At 38.1% G+C, this 20,404-nt stretch overlaps 1 protein-coding gene across 4 annotated transcripts in view; it reads right to left on the bottom strand.

Moving 5' to 3' along the window:
- Positions 1-20,404, bottom strand: part of cdkal1 (CDK5 regulatory subunit associated protein 1-like 1) — a 509,606-nt gene that overhangs the window by 411,305 nt on the left and 77,897 nt on the right. The window lies entirely within an intron of this gene.

The raw sequence follows: 20,404 nt of genomic DNA on the forward strand, positions 1-20,404 counted from the left end.
AGTAAATGTAAGAAACACAACAGGATCAATGACAGATCACAATGAACAGAACAACCAATAAACTATTCAAATACAAAAAAGAAGAAAAAAATAATAATAATAAATAAATAAGCAATAAACTTCAAGGATATGAGATTAACTGTTCTTGTAAGTGAGTCCATAGGTTGTGGGAACAGTTCAGTGATGGGTGACTGAAGTTGAGTGAATTTATCCCCTCTGGTTCAAGAGCTTGATGGATGCAAACAATTACAATTGCAAGCAACCAGTTCAGGTCAATAAAAATACAACTCCAATATTTGGACATTTTAAAAGTAATGGCACAATTATCTACCCAAACTTTTATAAAAGCTAAACTGAGAAGTGCAACATTTACATCCAATATATGTAAACAACAACCTTGACTATTGCAAGCGCTCTGAAAGATCATTAATTCATTTAGAAGTGTGATAGGATTACAAATCACTTGATCAGTAGTTCCTCATTTAAAGATATACATGGCGTATGTTTATACAACAATTTTAACAAAAGCAGAAATTTCTGACCAGTCTTAGGTAAAAGTGATACAATCAATAAAGCTTTAAGAGGGACACAATTTTTTTGCCAACTAGCATATTTCAGTTACATAAATAAAACACAAAATATTGTGAGTGTCAACATTGCATTTGCTTTGGAGTTTGCAATAAACAGCCAACTATTCAGTTTACTCTGAACACAAAAGTTAATTTGTGGATATTACTGGCAAAAACAAGAAAACTTAAAAAAAAGCACAGAAAATGTTTGAAATACAAGTCAATTAGCATATCTAAAGAATACACGCTTTAGATATCAACTTTTGTAAGAACCACAGACACAAGACTAAACTTATAACAGAACTAAGTACAAAATAGGATAGAAGAAACAAGAAGAGACGTGACTTCAACAAAATTATGTCTGATCTTCTACGTCAACATCATTTTCTTTCCGATAACCCATATTCTTTGATTCCTTCACTGGAATGGAGGGGCAGGCTGAGGAGTCTACAAATCAGGTCAGTGATTCAGATTGAGGAGTAGGTAATTTAGAAATTATATGAGGAGTACATTTTTCAAAGGGTGCTTACTCTTTGGAATTCTCTACCCTAAAGGGATGGGATGGCTTAGTTATTGGTAGAAGTCACAGACTATTACAGGTTAGAAACAGGCCCTTCAGAACATCTAGCTGATGCAAAGCTGATCTTCTACCTAGCTTCATCTATCTGCACCAAGACCATATCCCTCCAAACCCCACCCATCCACCTATCCAAACTTCTCTTAAATGTTATATTTCAAATTGCATCTACCACTTCTGCTGGCAACTTGTTCCACACTCGCACCACCACCTGAGTTAAGTTTCCCCTCAAATTCCTCTTATTTAATATCTCACCGTTCACTCTAAACCTAAGATCTCAATTTTTAATCTCAACCGACCTGAGGTGAAAAAGCCTGCATGCATTCAGCCTACCTATAGTCCTCACAAATCCGTAAACCTCTATATCTCTCCGCATTCTCCTGCACTTCAAAGAATAAAGTCCTAATCTATACAACTTATTAACTTTAGTTTTGAATTGCTAGATTAAAGCAAATCTTGTATCTTAGCAAATACTTTCTAGTTTCCTATAGATAACATCGGATTAATATTAAAGTGCACAGGACCCAATTTCCAAAATTCAGAAAATAATCAATTCAGAAATGAATATTCTAATTACAAAATATATAGCAGCTATTCTGTTAATGTTATATGTTATATGTTAAACAATCTGCTGTAGAACTGTGGAAAGGTCTGGCACCAACAATCATTCTACAATCATATGCAGCAGATCATATTTCTTCCCTATTCTGATGATTGGTCTGAACAACACCTGAACCTCGTGACCATGCCTGCATGCTTTTATGCATTGAGTTGCTGCCAGATGATTGGCTGATTAGATACTTGCATTAATGAGCAGGTGTACAGGTTTACCTAATAAAGCAGCCACTGAGTGTATAACAAGTTATTAATTATAACAAGTTGTTATGAACCCCGTAACTGGGTCACTTACCAGCAAAGATAGAGAGGTCCGTTGAAGTCTAATGGTACTATTTTTAACAGTATTTATTAGTAAAAATACACAAAAATAATATCAATGCAAATATACAAGATAATACACGTCGTCAATACTAAATCTAAAAGTGCAGGTATAACAATAATCAATAAGAAATAAGCTCTATCGACGTCTAGGGGATAATGTATTGTCCGATGGAAATATAAAGTTCACTCAGTTCATGCAGGGTGCAGCCTTTGGGGTCCGCTGGGTTTGCAATGGTTGGAGAGAGAGTGAGTTTTGGGAGAAAAACTTGCCGACTTTCCTTTTATGATTTTGGTCTGTCGGAGTCTCGTTGGGGTGGCCGTTCACTTGTGGCCTCTTCTTGAGCTAAGCCGTTCTTCCATGGTGAGCCCGCCAATCCCAGGCAAGGGAAGGACGCACACGAGCCCCCCACCGGCTGTCGCTATTAAACGCTGTCACGGGATTTCTAGCGTTTCTCCTGGTGCATCTAAAGGGGTTGTTCCCCAGACCCTCTTTTATCCTTACCTACGGGGTCTCAGATGTCAATCAGGTTGGGATGATGCCATCCCTCAACCAGCCCACTCTGGTCGTCCCCTGAGGAGCTTCAATGAATAGTACATTACACAATACACAATTCCGTCTCCAAGAGACAATAGCCGTTATCCATGGTTTTGTCTCGCTGAGGCCAGGACACATTCCAAACCTTGTGGACTCTCTCATTTCCTGGGTCCCAGACCTGAATTAATAGCGATCTTGCGATTCTCAAAAAGGAGGGTCGACTTTGTACTCAGAGTTGCTGCACATTCGTAACAAAGTGTATAACAAGTTAACAATTATATGCGTACAGCAGTCTCTAAAGTTGAAGACTGACTTACATTTAAACCAGTCTATATTCTTCATTATTGTTAAATATCTTCTTGGCAAATCCTTATGGCCTCTTCTTTTCTCAGGAGAATGGCCCTAGGTCTTTTAAACCATCCATATAACCTTACCCCTGATATTATTTAGCAATTTTTAAAATTTATATTATTTTTCCTATGTAACACTCACATTCACTGCCATCATCCTGATTCATCAGGGGTAAAGCAGATGCAGTAAGACAGCCAATATCCTTTTTTCTGCATTTGATAGAACTTGACTTTTACCTCTGTTGGCTACCATTAGTGCACTGGGAATCCATAAGTATAGCAAGCATTCCTGTTCATGTGGTCAACTGGCAGAATTCCAACTCACATTTAAAATCTTATTCAATTTCACAGACATATTTTCATCTGGATTAGTGACAACATTCTCATGTACACAACGCCAACTGCTCAGAGCATCCTCATACCTGCTTAATTTCCATGTGAGCTGTGTGCAACTGAGCATTTATTCAAGTCAAATATAAAGAAGGTTCACCCTTCATGGATATGAAAGATTTGGAGGGATACAGGTGTAATGTGGGCAAATAGATTAGCTTAGATGAGCATTTTGATTAGCACATACAAGTTGGGACAAAGGGCCTGTTTTCAATGGATATTAGTCCATGACTGGAAGTTAGCTCTGATTATTGATAACAATACTGACAAAAATGTCCTTGTCAAATCCAAAGCATTCTAGTGATGTCACAAAATCTTGGAAAGTTGAGAACTCACATCCAAGTTTTTGTCATGCAACTTTTCCAGATGCAAGTTTTGACCAGCAGTCAAGTATTGCTATTGTTTCTGTGAAAGCTATCAAAATTGCATGTGAGTAATATTTTCCAGTGTTCTTATCTATAAGTAAATAATACAGAATGTTATAAAAAGTCAATGCCAGGTTATTTCACAAAAACTTCTATAGTCATGGTTCTCTGATAGAACAAATAATGAGAAAAAAATTCCATCTGCTGGACAGTTAGCATTTAGGAGGCACTAATGTAGTTACCAATAAAGCAACAAATCAGGCAGGTTGTTCAGTTTACGTGTCTCTACTACACACAATTAAAATTAATGCTACCATACATTAATTTTCCTTGATTGGGAAAAGCTAATCAATATTCTATGCACGTAAAGAAAACTTAATCAGAATCATTCCTTATCTCGACGCCTTCAGATTTGATCAGAGCTCTGATTTTATATATATATAAAAATGTGTGTGTGTGTGTGTGTGTGTGTGTGTGTGTGTGTGTGTGTGTGTGTGATTTATTTATATATATATATAGCAATTATGGTGTGCAACAAAACCATGAGGGAAAATGGATCAGCCACGATGAAATAGCAAAGCAGTTCGATGGGCCAAAAGGCCTAATTCTGTTCCTCTATCTTCTAGTCTTGTTACGGTCTTAAAACCAGAAAGCCAAATACAGCCCAACTGCTGCTTCTCTTCAGTATGCCCAGGAATTTCTGACTGAGGAAAACCCTTCTTCATTTATTTAACAGATATACTGTAGTTGAACTTTTATCCACAAAGCATTACAGAATCAGCAAGAGACAATACGGAGAATACCGGACATTAGTAATGATACTTTTCGTTTATTATGTAAAAGTATACTAAATAGGAAACTATTAATCTCAGGGGCTGGACATCAGAATGCTATGATTACTCATTTCAAATTATTTGAATGGAGCTCCAATGAAAAAGTTGATGTAAAGAAGAAGCATCTTTTAATTGGACACACACACATATCTATATAAAGCTCAATCTTTAATTTGTTCTTGCACCATCAAAATAATTTAAATAAACCTCCTGCAATCACAAATAGAGATACTAAAATAGCCAGTGTTGACTAATCCACCAAATGCTTGTGTTATTTTTCAGGAATTTTGAGAGACTAAAGAATAAATATTTAGAAGACAAAATATTTTCAAATGGCCAGTTCAAAGCAATGCAATTTATCAATCTCCAATTGTATGTTGAATATAATGCATTTACAGCAGTCCATTAATTATGTGCACCATTGTATTTAACTCTTAAGTATTTATTATAGCAATATTTCAAGGTTATTCAGTTTGAATCTATAGTTTGTTCTTCATCACTTTTCTATATGGCAAATACTGAACTCTTTTCTCCCTGCCTTTGTTTGAAACACCTAAATTTCCCATTTGTTTGTTTAAAAATATAGAATAATTAATTGCAAGCCTATTTTTAAAAATCTAAGACCAAACAAGTTAGAATCATCAAAACTACAATTATTGAAAGGGCTCTATTTTGTTTGCAATGGAACAGAGTATCCCAAGACTATAAAATAGTGATATCTACTGGTCCCATATAATCCCATATGTGATTGCAACAGATACTCCACCATAAACAAAACATCATCTATCATTACTAATAATCAGATGCCAAACATATACAGTGTACAAAATCTTAACAAATACCAAATAACATTGACATAATAAACATTACACAAGTCCAACTGGCAATCACCCACATAGAAAATATCCAGAACATAAAAACTAACTATGTAAAGAAGGATTGCCATTATAACCTTCAATCTGTTACCGCTTTCGGTAAGATGGTGGCACTCTTAAACGCAGCAGCCACCCCGGGGCCAACTGAAGATGTACTTGTTTGGTCTTTATGTCTTTTTCATGATCACAAGTCACTGCTAGATAATAAAAACATAAGTACTTTAGAACTATCCCATCAGTGAGCTGCTCAATAGTGATGTAGCTGAACATATTGCGTATCGTCGTGTTACCACCTGGACTCGTGTACCATTGTTGTGCTGAGATGTTGTGTGCTGTGAGTGATCGTCTTGGTTGTTTTTCATCGTGATCGCAAGACCCTGTTGGACATTGGTAACATAGAATACTGCAAATCTGGTTCACTGGTACATTGGAAAAACCAACACAGCAGGGGAGACTCACAGACTCTCATGCCATGAAGGTCAATTATTACAACTGCCCAGGGAAGGAGGCACCAGAGGCAGTGTGGGAGACAGCAGAAGCCCCTGTGGGCGTGTTGGAATCCAAACTGAATTGAGGACTGGCCCTCTTGTCAATGCTGCTCTCCAGTGTTCACTCTGTACTGCCCTCCAGTATTCACTTGGTAGAGAAACAAGCTGGACCAGGATAACTTACCATCAATCTACTGGCCATTTCATTCAGGGCTCTGGGCTATCTTCTTTTTTACTTTCTAAGTTTTTCTGTTGTCGTAACCATAGGTGAGATGTGCTAGGTGGAGAGTGCTGTGTGCTGTATACAATTTAACTTTGGCCCCAGAGGAACACTGTTTCATTTGGTTATATTCATATATGTTGGGTAGTGTTATTAGTCCAATATTGTTTAATCTGATGATAAATGATATTTTTGATGGGGGTATGTGGTAAGCTCTGTGCAAACGGCACTGTCAGCAATGGGAGAATGGTCTTTGGATTGGAATTTTTATATTTTTGTTTCTAAATCAAAATATCTGTTTTTTACTGAGAATCATAGTGTGGATTATATTCAGCTTACTCTGTCTGGCTGTTCACTGCCTTGGGTTCTTGAGTTTAAACTTTTAAGGCTGATTGATCTGGAGAATATATATAAAGTTTCTGGAGGATAAATATCAGCAGGTAATTAACTTCATGCACTGCATGGCCTGGTATGACTGAACTGAATTGAACTGCCTTTATTACTTACATCTTTCAAATACATGAGTAAAAATCTTTACATTACATCTTCATCTAAATATGCAATGTGCAATTTATAGTATTTTATATTAAACAGTCATGTGTACAAAAGGACAGTCAATATAACATAGAAATACAATTGTATGAGAATTAATTAATCAGTCTGATGGCCTGGTGGAAGAAGCTGACCCGGAAGCCTGTTGGTCCTGGCTTCAATGCTCCGGTACCATTTTCCGGATGGTAGCAGATGGAACAGTTCGTGTTTGGTCCCCAAAGATCCTTCAGGTCCTTTTTACACACCAGTCTTTGTAAATGTCCTGATAGTGGAAAGTTCACATCTCCAGATGCACTGAGCTGTCCAGACCCCTCTGCAAAGTCCTGCAATTGAGAGAAGTACAGTTCCCATACCAGGCAGTGATGCAGCCAGTCAGGATTCTCTCAACTGTGCCCCTATAGAAAGTTGTTCAGATGTAGGGGCCCATACCAAACTTCCTTAACCGTCTGAGGGGAAAGAGGCGCCGTAGTGCCTTTTTGCTGGTACACAACCAGCATGTACAGACCACGAGATCCTCGGTGATGTGTATATCAAGGAACTTAAAGCTGTTCACCCTCTCAGCCCCAGATCCATTGATGAAAATAAGGGTTACCCTGTCTCCATCCCTGCTGTTGTTCAAAACCAGCTCCTTTTTTTTGCAACATTGAGGGAGAGGTTATTTTCTTGACACCACTGTGTCAGGGTGATGACTTCTTTTCTGTAGGCTGCCTCATTATTATTTGCGGTTAGGCCAATCAGTGATTGGTAAATGCTTTCAGCAGATAATCAGGGAATATGTGCAAGAGTGTGGTTTTGGGGATTTGCAGATTAGCCCAACTGTGGCCATATGGGAGCTCCACTGTGGAAATTTCCAGATACGAGAATAGATTTGCTTTTACTGGAAGATAGACAGGGTCTTGTGGGTGGTGAGAGAGTGTCTTACGGCAGCAGCATTTTTCCTTTTTTTGCCTATTTTTACAGATGCTTCTAAAGACCCAGTTAGAAAGCAGGTAGGCTCTAGGATAGTCATCCCCTGGTTTAACGTTAGATAGAAACACAGAAAACCTACAGCACAATACAGGCCCTTCGGCCTGCACCCTTTCTATGGTTTCCACATCCTTCCTGTAGTAAGGCAACCAGAACTGACCACAGTACTCCAAGTGGCATCTGACCAGGGTCCTATATAGCTGCAACATTACCTCGGATCCTAAACTCAATCCCACAATTGATGAAGGCCAATGCACCGTATGTTTTCGTAACCATAGAGTCAACCTGCACAGCAGCTTTGAGTGTCCTGTGCACTCAGACCCCCCAAGATCCCTCTGATCCTCCACACTGCATTGTCTTACCATTAATATAATATTCTGTCATCATATTTAACCTACCAATATGAACCACCTCACACTTATCTGAGTTGAACTCCATCTACCACTTCTCAGCCCAGCTTTGCATTCTATCGATGTCCCACTTTAACCTCTGACAGCACTCCACACTACCCACAACACCTCCAACCTTTGTGCCATCAGCAGATTTACTAACCCATCCCTCCACTTCCTAATCCAGATCATTTATAAAAATCATGAACAGTAGGGGTCACAGAACAAATCCCTGAAGCACACCACTTTCTGACCTATCTACAACCACTCTTTGCCTTCTGTGGGCAAGCCAGTTCTGGACCCACAAAGCAATGTCCCCTTGGATCCCATGTCTCCTTACTTTCTCAATAAGCCTTGCATGGGGTACCCTGTCTTATGCCTTGCTGACATACATATACACTACATCTACTGCCCTACCTTCAACAATGTGTTTAGTCACATCCTCAAAAAATTCAATCAGGCTCGTAAGGCATGACCTGCCTTTGACAAAGCAATGCTGACTATTCCTAATCATATTATGCCTCTCCAAATGTTCATAAATCCTGCCTCTCAGGATCTTCTCCATCAACTTACTAACCACTGAAGTAAGACTGAATGGTCTATAATTTCCTGGGCTATCTCTACCCCCTTTCTTGAATAATGGAACAACATCCGCAACCTTTCAACTCTCTGGAACCTCTCCAGTCCCAAGTGATGATGCAAAGATCATGGTCAGAGGCTCAGCAATCTCCTCCCTCACCTCCCACAGAAGCCTCGGGTACATCTCATCTGGTTCCAACGACTTATCCAAATTGATGCTTTCCAAAAGCTCTAGCCCATCCTCTTTCTTAATATCTACATGCTCAAGATTTTCAGTCCACTGTAAGTCATCCCTACAATCGCCAAGATCCTTTTCTGTAGTGAATACTGAAGGAAAGTACTCATTAAGTACCTCTGCTATCTCCTCCAGTTCCATACACACTTTTCTACTAACACACTTGATTGGTCCTATTCTCTCATATCTTATCCTCTTGCTCTTCACATACGTGTAGAATGCCTTGGGGTTTTCCTTAACCCCGTCCGCCAAGGCCTTCTCATGGCCCTTTCTGGCCCTCCTAATTTCTTTAAGCTCCTTCCTTCTAGCCTTATAATCTTCTAAATCTCTATCATTACCTAGTTTTCTGAACCTTTCATAAGTTCTTCTTTTCTTCTTGACTAGATTTACAACAGCCTTTGTACACCATGGTTCCTGTACCCTACCATACTTTCCCTGTCTCATTGGAATGTATCTATACAGAACTCTTCTATACATTTCCCTGAGAACATCTGTTCCCAATATATGCTTCCTAGTTCTTGCCTGATAGCCTCATAGTTCCCCTTACTCCAATTAAATGTTCCCCTAACTTGTCTGTTCCTATCCCTCTCCAATGCTATGGTAAAGGAGGTAGAATTATGATCACTAACTCCAAAATGCTCTACCACTGAGAGATCTGTCACCTGACCAGGTTCATTTCCCAATACCAAATCAAGTACAGCCTCTTGTAGGCTTATCTACATATTGTGTCAAGAAATGTTCATGAACACAGCTAACAAACTCCACCCCATCTAAACCCTTCGTTCTAGAGACATGCTAATTGAGATTTGGGAAATTAAAATCTCCCACAACAACCTTGTTATTACTACACTTTTCCATAACCTGTCTACCTATCTGCTCCTTGATGTCCCTGTTACTATTGGGTGGTATATAAAAAACACCCAGTAGAGTTACTGACCTCTTCCTGTTCCTAACCTCCACCCACACAGACTCTGTAGAGAATCCCTCCATGTCTTCCTCCTTTTCTGCAGCTGTGACATGCTGTCCTTTCTGAAACATCTAAAGCCTGGCACTCGAAGTAACCATTCCTGCCCCTGAGCCATGCAAGTTTCTGCAATGGACACATCATCATATCTCCAAGTACTGATCCACACTCGTTGAGGTGAGGTAGGGTGGAGTAAAGGCTGACAGATGGGTTGTTCAGAATTTACAGAACTTTATCATTAGTCTGCCAAACAGCCAAACAGTTGTGATCTGCTCAGACTCTGCTTCAGTGCTGCAGAGTTTGGAATGAAAGAGTTCAAGGAGAACTGATCTGTTGATGGAAGTGTAGTATAATTTATATGTTCTGAAGAGTGCAGGAATAGCTGTACAGTTTTTTGAGTACCTTCACATGTGGATGTATCAAATAGTGATAAGTCCTTGGCCGCTTATGCCTTTGAAAGTGAATAAGGCTAATTTTACATATGTAAAATGTGTAATTATCATTCACCCACTGCATTGCATTTATTTTGAGTAGTTACTCTGTTTTCATTGTGAGGTTACTGTTATCTGCATCATCTGCACTTTAAAAAGTCAGTTTGCTGAGTACATTGACTTTGTTTTGCTATCCTATTGATTGTTTGCTGTGACGCATACACATCACCTCAAACTCCTGGGTTAACTTAATATTGACAATTAAGGTAACAGATAAAAAGGGAAAGAGACCAAGGGCATTAAAGGTGGCAAAATTACAGTAGAGAAGTAACTTTCCCACAAAAGTCCACAAACATCAAGGATAAGATGTTCAGTGTTAGGAGTCATGATATTATTCCATCATTGTCACAGTTTGAACAAATATTTACTGTAGGACTGAATGGGAATATATTATGTAACTATATGTCACTCACCAACAATATTTCATGCAAATAGGTGATTCATGCAAAAAGAGGTTACTTTCTACTATAATAATTCAAAACAAAATTGGAATATACACTGGAATGAAGATTATGGTGAATGTGACAAAGATTTAAGACTAAAAATATTAGGAAATATGGTTGGTTTTAAAGAAATTTGAGTTTTTAAAGGCTGCAGATTGTAGAAGGAAGTAAGTATCACAAGCCCCACAACTAAGATTCCAGAGATGAATAAATTAAAGTTATTAATGAGCCTTGTCTTCAATGCAGAGGGAGAAGAGATACTGATGAGTAGCTTGTCAATACTTAAGAATATTACATCAGGCAGATGTATTTTATTAACAAGGGAAAATCTGCAGATACTGGAAATCCAAAGCAACACACACAAAATGCTGGAGGAACTCAGCAGGCCAGACAGCATCTCTGGAAAAGAGTAAACAGTTGACGTTTCGGGACAAGACCTCCATCAGGACATTGATGAAGAGTCCAGAAGACAGGCTTCAGCCCAAAACGTTGAATGTTTACTCTTTCCATAAATGCTGCCTAGCTTGCTGAGTTCCTCTAGCATTTTGTGTGTGTTGAGTTGCATTTTATTATTTTGCACAGATGGTTAATGGCTATAAAGAACTGAGAAGTATTGGTCTGATAATTCAAATGCGTAGTGCTGTTTACTTCAATGACAAAGAATGCAATGTGCTTGAAGAGAACCGTAACAACAACTATTTCTTGGTCATTTTGCGTCTGGAAATTTAAATATGCAGGAGCTCCACTTGTAAATTCCAAGCTAGTTTATATCAAATGATATAATTCCCCAGGCTAAGCTCTTTTCAGAACATGGGGAAAAAAACGTGGCCATTTTGTCAGTCACACCCAGAACAATAAGTATTCATTTCTGCCATGGTGGACTGGGACCCTTTTACTGCAAGTCCCATAATTCAATCCTTTGAAGCACCAACCACAGCACTTAAATTCTCTGATCTCGCATATCTCACCGTTACCTTAAAACTCAAATCCCCAAATCCTACCTGTTACAGACTCTCCATTCTTGATCCCTGACTGATCCCAGCCTACCAAGAATCAACTGTTCAATTACATTAATCCTACACATTAATCAGTTTCTCCCTATATTTCCACTTCATCAACCAGTACCCATCACTTCCTCAGACTATTAATCTATACAGTACAGCACTATTAATCTATACAGTACAGCATTTTACAATGGTCAATTAACCTAACCTGGATGTCTTCAGCATGGGAGAGGAAATGGGTGCATGCAGAACAAACCCACAGTCACAAAAAGAACAGGCCAACTCCACATGGACAACACACACAGTTAAGAACGAACCTGGGTCTCAGGCACTGAGAAGCAGCAGTTCTACCAGCCATGCCATTGTGGCATTCTTTAGTTTTGTGTTAGATACTTATTTCAAAACATTTCAAGAAGTACTTCTTCATTCTAACAACTTACGATCACTAAATCAGTTCAAACAGTAAACAAAACACATTTAATTTCCATCATAGTTGTCCCATATTTCCAGGATTTCTTTCATCCTATCGATTCCAATGCCATCTCCTAAGAACACAATACTACTGGTCACAATCCCATTCTCCAGGTTCCATGTATCCCTGTAATTTATTCTCTCTCACACATGTCCATTAATTCCCTTTGGACTGAGGAATAGCTTTCAGTTTAACAACCAGTATTTCTTTTGTATATGAAAGGGGAAAGAAGCTATAGAGAAAACACACACACTCATAGGGAGAATGTGCCATCTCCATACAGGCAGCATCTGGGGTCAGGATCAAATCAAATTTCTGAGCGTAAGGCAGCAGCACTAATTGTTGCGTTGTCATCAATCTCAGTTGATAAATGTGAAGTAAGAACATTACTTTATTTAATGATAAACTGGCTCGTTTAACATGATGATCGCCAAATCAATCCATCATGAATTTCCCTCACAAAAGCAAAATAAAATTGCCCTATTCAAGATCAACTGAATGCTTCATAATAATTTCCTGTAAGGGCTGGTCTGTTTATGCAATTATATTTATTTTAGCAAATTTGTTTGTGTCTATTTAATACATTTATTCAACAATTTCTCATTGTGTGTAAAGGTACAATAACTTGAACTGCTGAACTGAATATACGTTTCAGTCCTCCAAATATGATAAAATCTTATTTGCGCAAATTATTTAGAACATTATCTCAAGAACCATGACCTTATCTATTTGGAAATGATGGTGCTTTTGAAATCTATGCTATTCAAAATACTTCAGCCACAAGGAAGGAAATTCTGTAAAGACTCAACAGCACTGGGTGATTCATATCCCTCAATATGAGCCAACAAATGCTGTCTTGCATGCAATACAAAAGGTTTCATCAATAACTAAAATTGAAGAATCATACGGATTCACAAAAATGAATTCACAAATATTTTATGAACGACCCTGGCTAAAAGTGTGAAAAGTGATGCAACTTAGCGTGCATTAAAGCAGCGCACAATGATGGAATAAGTTCTAGAATACTTCCACAAAACCTAACCACATTCTCTGCTCTCACAACCACAAGTTTTGTTGTCCTCACTTTCCACCTCAGAAGCCGATCATTTTCAGTGAACTTTAAGAACAAGTAGAAATCCTGTGTAAGCAATGGAAGGAGCACACCATCCGCAAACTATCTATAACCAACCTTTGCCATCTATGTTCTCACACTGCTCTCATTAGCAACCTCAGAGCTCATAAAACCAGGGTGGAAGTAAGTCATCCTCAATCTGCTTAAGGAGGTGATTTTAAACAAATTGGAAAGACACAAATCCCAAAGAGCCATATTTCCACATATATAATTTGGAAGCTGATCAGACTTTTATACATAAATATAACCTCTAAAAAGGCCTTCAGCATTCCCTGAAATAGAGTAAACCATGGACCCAAGATTTTGCATCCAGTTTCACAAAGATATTTAGCCTAAAACAAAACAGATTCCCAATTTTCACCCATCTATGTCCTTCTCTGATTTCAGCAGAGCAGAATTAAATGTCCCATAACTTTACTATTCCTGAGTAAATTATTAAGACTTAGACAGCCTGATTGAATACTGGAACTTTGCCACTGTGACATATATGATACATTGGTAAATTGTCCAACACCTTTACTGGACTCTGTAGTCCTATAATCCTCTCATTTGGCTGTGACATAATCTAACATTTTAAGATTTTCTGATTATTATCATGATAGGGAGTAAATTGGGAAATTAGAAGAGCACAAATGGCTAAATTTATCAAACCTCAAGCAAAATAAAACTTTTACTGTTTTGGTTGAACTGAACTAAATTCAAATTCAAAATTCTGCAGTAACATGCCAAATATTTTTAACTTTAACACTTATTTTCTCCATAATCTTCTTTGTAAGATTATGCTACATTCAGCATTTTCAAGGTAGTGCTTAATGGAAGATTTTAGAACTCAAGACACAAGAGGATTAGTTAAGTTTATTATTATTGTCATATGTACTGAAATACATTGAGAAGCATTTATAAACATGCCATCCAGACAGATCATGCCACACATAATTACATCGAGATAGTGAAAAGAAAAACAGAATGCAGGATATAGTGTAGCAGTTCACAGAAAGTGCATTCCTGGTAGACAAATGTAAGAGGATCTATGACATCTTAAAATAGAAGGTAGCTTGATTCATGACTCAATATTCAATATGAAAATAATTCAAATCTTGAAAAGCTTAAAAACATTTCTCGTAGATTATAAGGACTCCTGCTTTGGGTACTGAAAGGCAGATTTTTTTCTCCTTTTAGTCAGACAATTTTGAAGAGGTATTGTTGCCTAGCAAATAAGTGTATAACAACATAATCAATCATAATGGAATAACACAACTAACTAACCATCACTGTCGGGTTTTACATTTGGTAAACACCAGGGTCCATTAGCAGGTAAGGCTCACAAAGAAGCATAAACATATGCTACACTGTAAACTTTACTCAGCGGTAATGAACAGAATTGTGTAACAGCACTATACAAAGTATACAGTGTTATCACATTTGCCAAGAATGAAAACTTCTCAGAGGAAATGTCAAAGTCTTCAAAAGAAAAAAAGTGAATCTATCCTTTATATTGTAATCCTCTGCCGTCTTTGCAATTAACAGAATCTGTAGTTTATTAAACTTGATGCTTAGTTAGGTAATAATCGTCTTATTCATGGTAGAGTAGCTGTTAGCTTAAAACTATTACAATGCCTGCGAGTCAGATTCAGTTGTGTCACTATCTGTAAAGGAGTTTGCATCTTCTCCACATGAGAGCTTCCTCCAGATGCTCCTGTTTCCTCCCACATTCTAAAGATGTAGTTATTGAGTTAATTGGCAGCATTTGGGCAGGAAGTACCAGGGTCCAGAACACATTCTTAAGAATGATCTCAGGAATGGGGGGGGGGGGGGCAAACTCATTGAAGCCTATTTAATATTGAAAGGTCTAGATAGAGAGAATGTGAAGAGGATGTCTCCTATAGTGAGGAAGTCTAGAACAGAGCAGAGAGTCTAGAGAGATGAGGAAACATTAATTTAGCCGGAAGTAATGGTGGTGAAACTGTGGAATTCACTGCACAACAGCTGTGCAGTTCAAGTCACTAAGTATACTAAAGATGAAGATTGATATCAGGGCTTCAAAGGTTACGGGGAGATGGCAGGAGAATGGGTTTGAGAGGGATAATAAATTAGCCATGATGGAATAGCAGAGCAGGCTTGAGGGGCCGAATGGCTTAATTCAGCTCCTATGTCTTATGGTCATATGACCTGTTACCATGCTGTATCTGAACCATAAGACCATTAAATTTTAACCAATGTCACTTTGATATGTACATATCACCTGTTATCATTGAAATGAAAGCATTGAAGTATTTGACTACCAAACCAATTCCTGCAAGAGTTGTAAATAACCATAACCTTAGACACAAATCTTTCCGACAAGTATTAAACATGCATTTGTAATAATATTCCTGATAAAAATGCTGTCAAACAGGACACTACAAAATCCCCTTCATTTGCTACAATACAAAAGATATTAAAGCAAACATAAACAACAAAATATTTTCCAGATGCTGGAAATCTTAAGCAACACACATAAAAATGCTGGACGAACTCAGGTCAGGCAGTATCTACGGAAGTAAAATAACAGTCGATGTTTCAAGCTGAGACCCTTCTTCAGGACTGAAAGGGGAAGATGCCAGAATGAAAAGGTAAGGGGAGGGAAAGTAGGGCTAGCTAGAAGGTGATAGGTGAAGTCAGATATGTGGAAAAGGTGAAGGGCCAGAGAAGGAGGAATCTGATAGGAGAGGAGAGTGGACTACAGGAGGAAGGGAAGAACGAGGGGCCACAGGGGGATGTGAGGCAGGTGAGAAGAGTTAAAAGGCCAGAATGGGGAACAGACGAAAAGGAAAGGGAAAGGGAAAAAATAACAGAGGGAGAAATCAATGTTCATGCCATCAGGTTGGAGATGTTGCTCCTCCACCCTGAGAGTGTCCTCATTGTGACACAAGAAGAGGCCATGGACCAACATGTTAGAATGGGAATGGGAAAAGGATTTTAAATGGTTGGGCACTGGGAAGTTTCGCTTTTGGTAAATGGAGCCAAGATAACATCTCAACCTGAATCCTATGTCATCCCAATCCAGCCTACCATGTAGAACCTTGGAGCTAATCTTTTTCACCTTGTTTCTTTATTTTTAGTGTAGTACATGTTATCTGCAAGAACTTGCTTGAACTTGATACCAAGTTCCAGAAATGTTTCCTGTGCATAAATTACAGCATTCACCAAGCTTTTTTTTACTTAAAAAGAATTAGCAAGTTGATCCGTATGAGGCAATAACACCAATGGAAAGGGAAGGAACAGTTCAAATTTCCAAAGCCATACAGTTGTCATTTCTCTGAATTCAAATTTGCTTGGCTTCTTTTTGCTGTAACAAGTTCAATGTAGAAGTTACTTTATAAATAACTGATGTGTGTACTCAAATCAGCTATCTTAAATATTTGACCTGGACTGGCCTTGTATCTGAGAATAGTGAATACAAATTAACTTTGTGAATACAAAGTACATTTTCCCAAACTACCAACACGCAGTATTGCATAAAAGTCTTAGGCACATGTAAAACAAATTCTATGAAGCGAAGATGCTTTCAAAAACAAAGAAAAGTTTCTAAATATTAAAAAAATACTATAAAGAGCAGTAAACAGTAAAAAAAAACTAAATCAAGTTAAAACTTGGTGTGGCCACTGCTTGCCTTTAAAACTGCTTTAATTTCTTAGGTACACTCCTGTGCAGTTTTATAATAAAACTGGCTGGTAGATTGCTCCAAGCTTCTTGGAGAACCCGCCACAGTTCTTCTGCAGACTTTAGCTGCCTCGTTTGCTTCTGTCTCTCCAGGTAATCCCAGCCAGGCTCGATGATACTAAGATGATGTCTCCGTAGAGGTTATACCATCTGAAACCACAGCAATAATCTAGGCTGCTTAAAACTTTTCAACAGTACTGTAAATAAAGTTTTCTCTAAAATAGATGGGAAAGCATGAAATAGTTCCCAAAAAAAGGAAAAAAATTATGCACTAGGTGACAACCTTCCATGACATTTGATCTCCTGGAATCTATAGACTGCATCTGCAATATACTGTGTGAAATGTGGTTGTGGTAACCTGGATATAGGTATCTACTACAAACAACATTGCATGTGAACACATATTTTGGCCAGTACAACATGGTAATTTTCCTGCTTATCTGGGAATTAATGCCATTGTATCTTCTTTAACACTCACTTGAGGAGGTGAGAAGCACTGTCTGAACCAAAAGGTGGTATTTTTAACAAAGCACTGGCATTTATCGCCCTGGCATGGCACAACTTTCTAACTCAGAAGTATTCCAATAACTGTGTCATACATAGATGGTATTCAGATTCTATAAATCCATTGCTGCCCAACATGGGAAAGGTTCTTCAGCTCAATAAATGACTTTTTTAGGTTAACTTCAGTGAGGTTATATTGTCATAACATAAAACTCACTGACTGTGGCAAATTTCTGGAAGAACTTCAAAATTCTGAGTCAATAAACTAGCATCTGGTGAGCACTAAATCACATGTAAACAAATATAAGATTTCGGTAATTACTTCTACAACACATCTGTCAACCAGGTAGGTTTGAAAACAATGTGGCAATTAAATATTTTCTAAGTAAAACTGAACTTCTCCTGACATACTGAACCAGGCATATGTTGCCCAAGCAAACTTATTAGTATACAGACAGGTAGACCTGTACATAATCACACACACGCAAACGTTGTGGTCTGGTAGCAGATTTACTTTCCGTGCACATTTAATCGGTGATTTGAGTATAATGAAACACCCAAATGCAATTCATGGGAGCAAAGCAACACAAAAGTTGATGCTGTCCCCAAGGAGACAAGGGCAGGGTACTCAGCACTTGTTCAAATAACTAGGGAAATGCTGGAAAACTGAACAGTTCAGTCAGAATCTGAGGAAACAGAAAACAGAGTTAACATTTCAGGTCAAAGACCCTTTGACAGAAATCAGAAAATGAGAGAAACAAGTTAATTTTAAGTTGCAGAAAAGGTATGACTATCTGGGCAAATAACTGACAATAAGAGGACAGAGTTCAAACTGTAAATCAAGAGAACTTAGAAGAAAGAAATTTCAAAACTGGGAACAAGCTGGTGATTCTATGAAGAATGACAATATTGAGAAAAAGACAGAAAATCGGAAAGGCCAGGGAGCAAACAACCAACAAAGACTTTGAGCACTAGCATTTAAGGCAGGATCTACTGGTTGCCATCTGAAAACATGACTTTATCTCACTAACCCCAGCAAGATCCTAGAGCTGTCCAGCTGGTTTTGAGGTTGGTCATCAATGCTATCATAGACACCACCAAATATTTCACTGGACAATACCTTGCTTCCTGAATACTTTTGTACCTTGTGGGTTTTGGGCTGTTAATCATGAAAATCACCATGAAATTTCTCTATCATGCACCATTTTTTAACATCACCTATATCTGTTATTTCAATTCATAATTTAAGTCAAATAAAATGTTGCTCACAATTTATGCTTAATTTTTTTTATATCTTGGCCAGGCATCCTCCTATTTTGGCACAGCGGATGCTGCATGGCAGCATAGATTTTAGAAAGGCTATAAATTTCCATGAAGGATTTCAATATTTAAGACAGATGTTTCCCAGAATAATTGATGACAAGATTAAGAAAGACATTTTTGTTGGCCCACAAAGTCAAACAGGTCATTAGCTACAGGCAATTCAAAGAACTTATAGTGGGACAGGAGAAAATTGCATGGAAGGCATTGAAGGATGTTGAAAATTTTCCTGCCAACTAATAAACACCAAACTACATGCCGCTGGTTGAATACATGTTTCAAGCATACAAAACCATGAAGTCCAACATGTCACTAAAGATTCATTTTCTGCATTCCCATTTAGACTTCTCTGCAAATCTTTGTGCTGTCGGTGACGAGCATGGTGAAAGGTTTCATCTGGACATTGCAATCATGGAGAAACAGCATCAGGGTAACTGGAATCCATCAATGCTGGCTGATTGTTGTTGGACACTTAAGCAAGAAACCTCAGACACTAAGTACAAATGAAAATGATCAACAAAACATTTTTAGCTTAGTCGAACTATTACACAGTGTCAACACTGTTATGGAATTAAATACATTATATTTAATGAAAGTTCATTTCTTGCTTCTCCAAATTCTTACATGACACAAATAGCCTGAAATTATATTTGTGTTCAGCTTCATACGGTTTATCATAAATTTAAAAATTCTATGGAAGCAATACTTTTGAAAGAAATCTGTTGTCTATTGTAATTTGTTAGGAAAATGGTACAATGAATGACAAATGGAATCAATATAGCTAAGTGTGTGATGATGTACTTTGAAAAGTCACACTAGTGTAGGGCTTATACAATGAATAATAGGGCACCAGGGAGTGTAATGAAACAGTGGGGCCTCGGGCCTTCCTCAGTCAGCACACTGAGTATAGGAGTCAGGACATTATCATGCAGTTGCACAAGACAGTGGTAAGGCCATTTTTGAAGTACTGAGGTATAATGGTCATCCCATTATAGGAAAGATGAGATGAAACTGAAAATTCTTTAGAAAAAGATTTGAGGATTTTGCCAGAACTAGAATGCATGGCAAGGTTGGCCAAGCTCCTTGGTAGATGGGAGAATGAGGGGAAACTTTGTAAAAATGTTTAAAATTATGAGGGACGTAAATAAGGTGGATGGTAACAGTCTTTTCCCAGTGACGGGGAGACCAAAACTAGGGGGCAGAGAACTAGGATGCAAGGGGAAAGATTTAAAAGCTGTATGGGGCAACACTTCCACGTCGAAGATGGCAAGTATATGGAAAGAGCTGCCACTGGAAGTGGTTGAGTCGGGTACAATGTATCATTTAAGGAGCACTTGGAAAGATATATGGTAGGACAAGGCATAAAGGGATATGGGACAAATGCAAGAAACAAGGAGTAGCTGAGTGGGCACAGTAGTCAGCATGAACTCGTTTCCCAAGGGATCTGTACCAGTACTGCATTGCTCTGTGACATGAAAAATATCTCTCTCTATGACATATATAAAATAAA

Source organism: Hypanus sabinus, chromosome 20, assembly GCF_030144855.1.
Source record: "Hypanus sabinus isolate sHypSab1 chromosome 20, sHypSab1.hap1, whole genome shotgun sequence".
In the NCBI taxonomy this organism is placed as follows: Eukaryota; Metazoa; Chordata; class Chondrichthyes; order Myliobatiformes; family Dasyatidae; genus Hypanus; species Hypanus sabinus.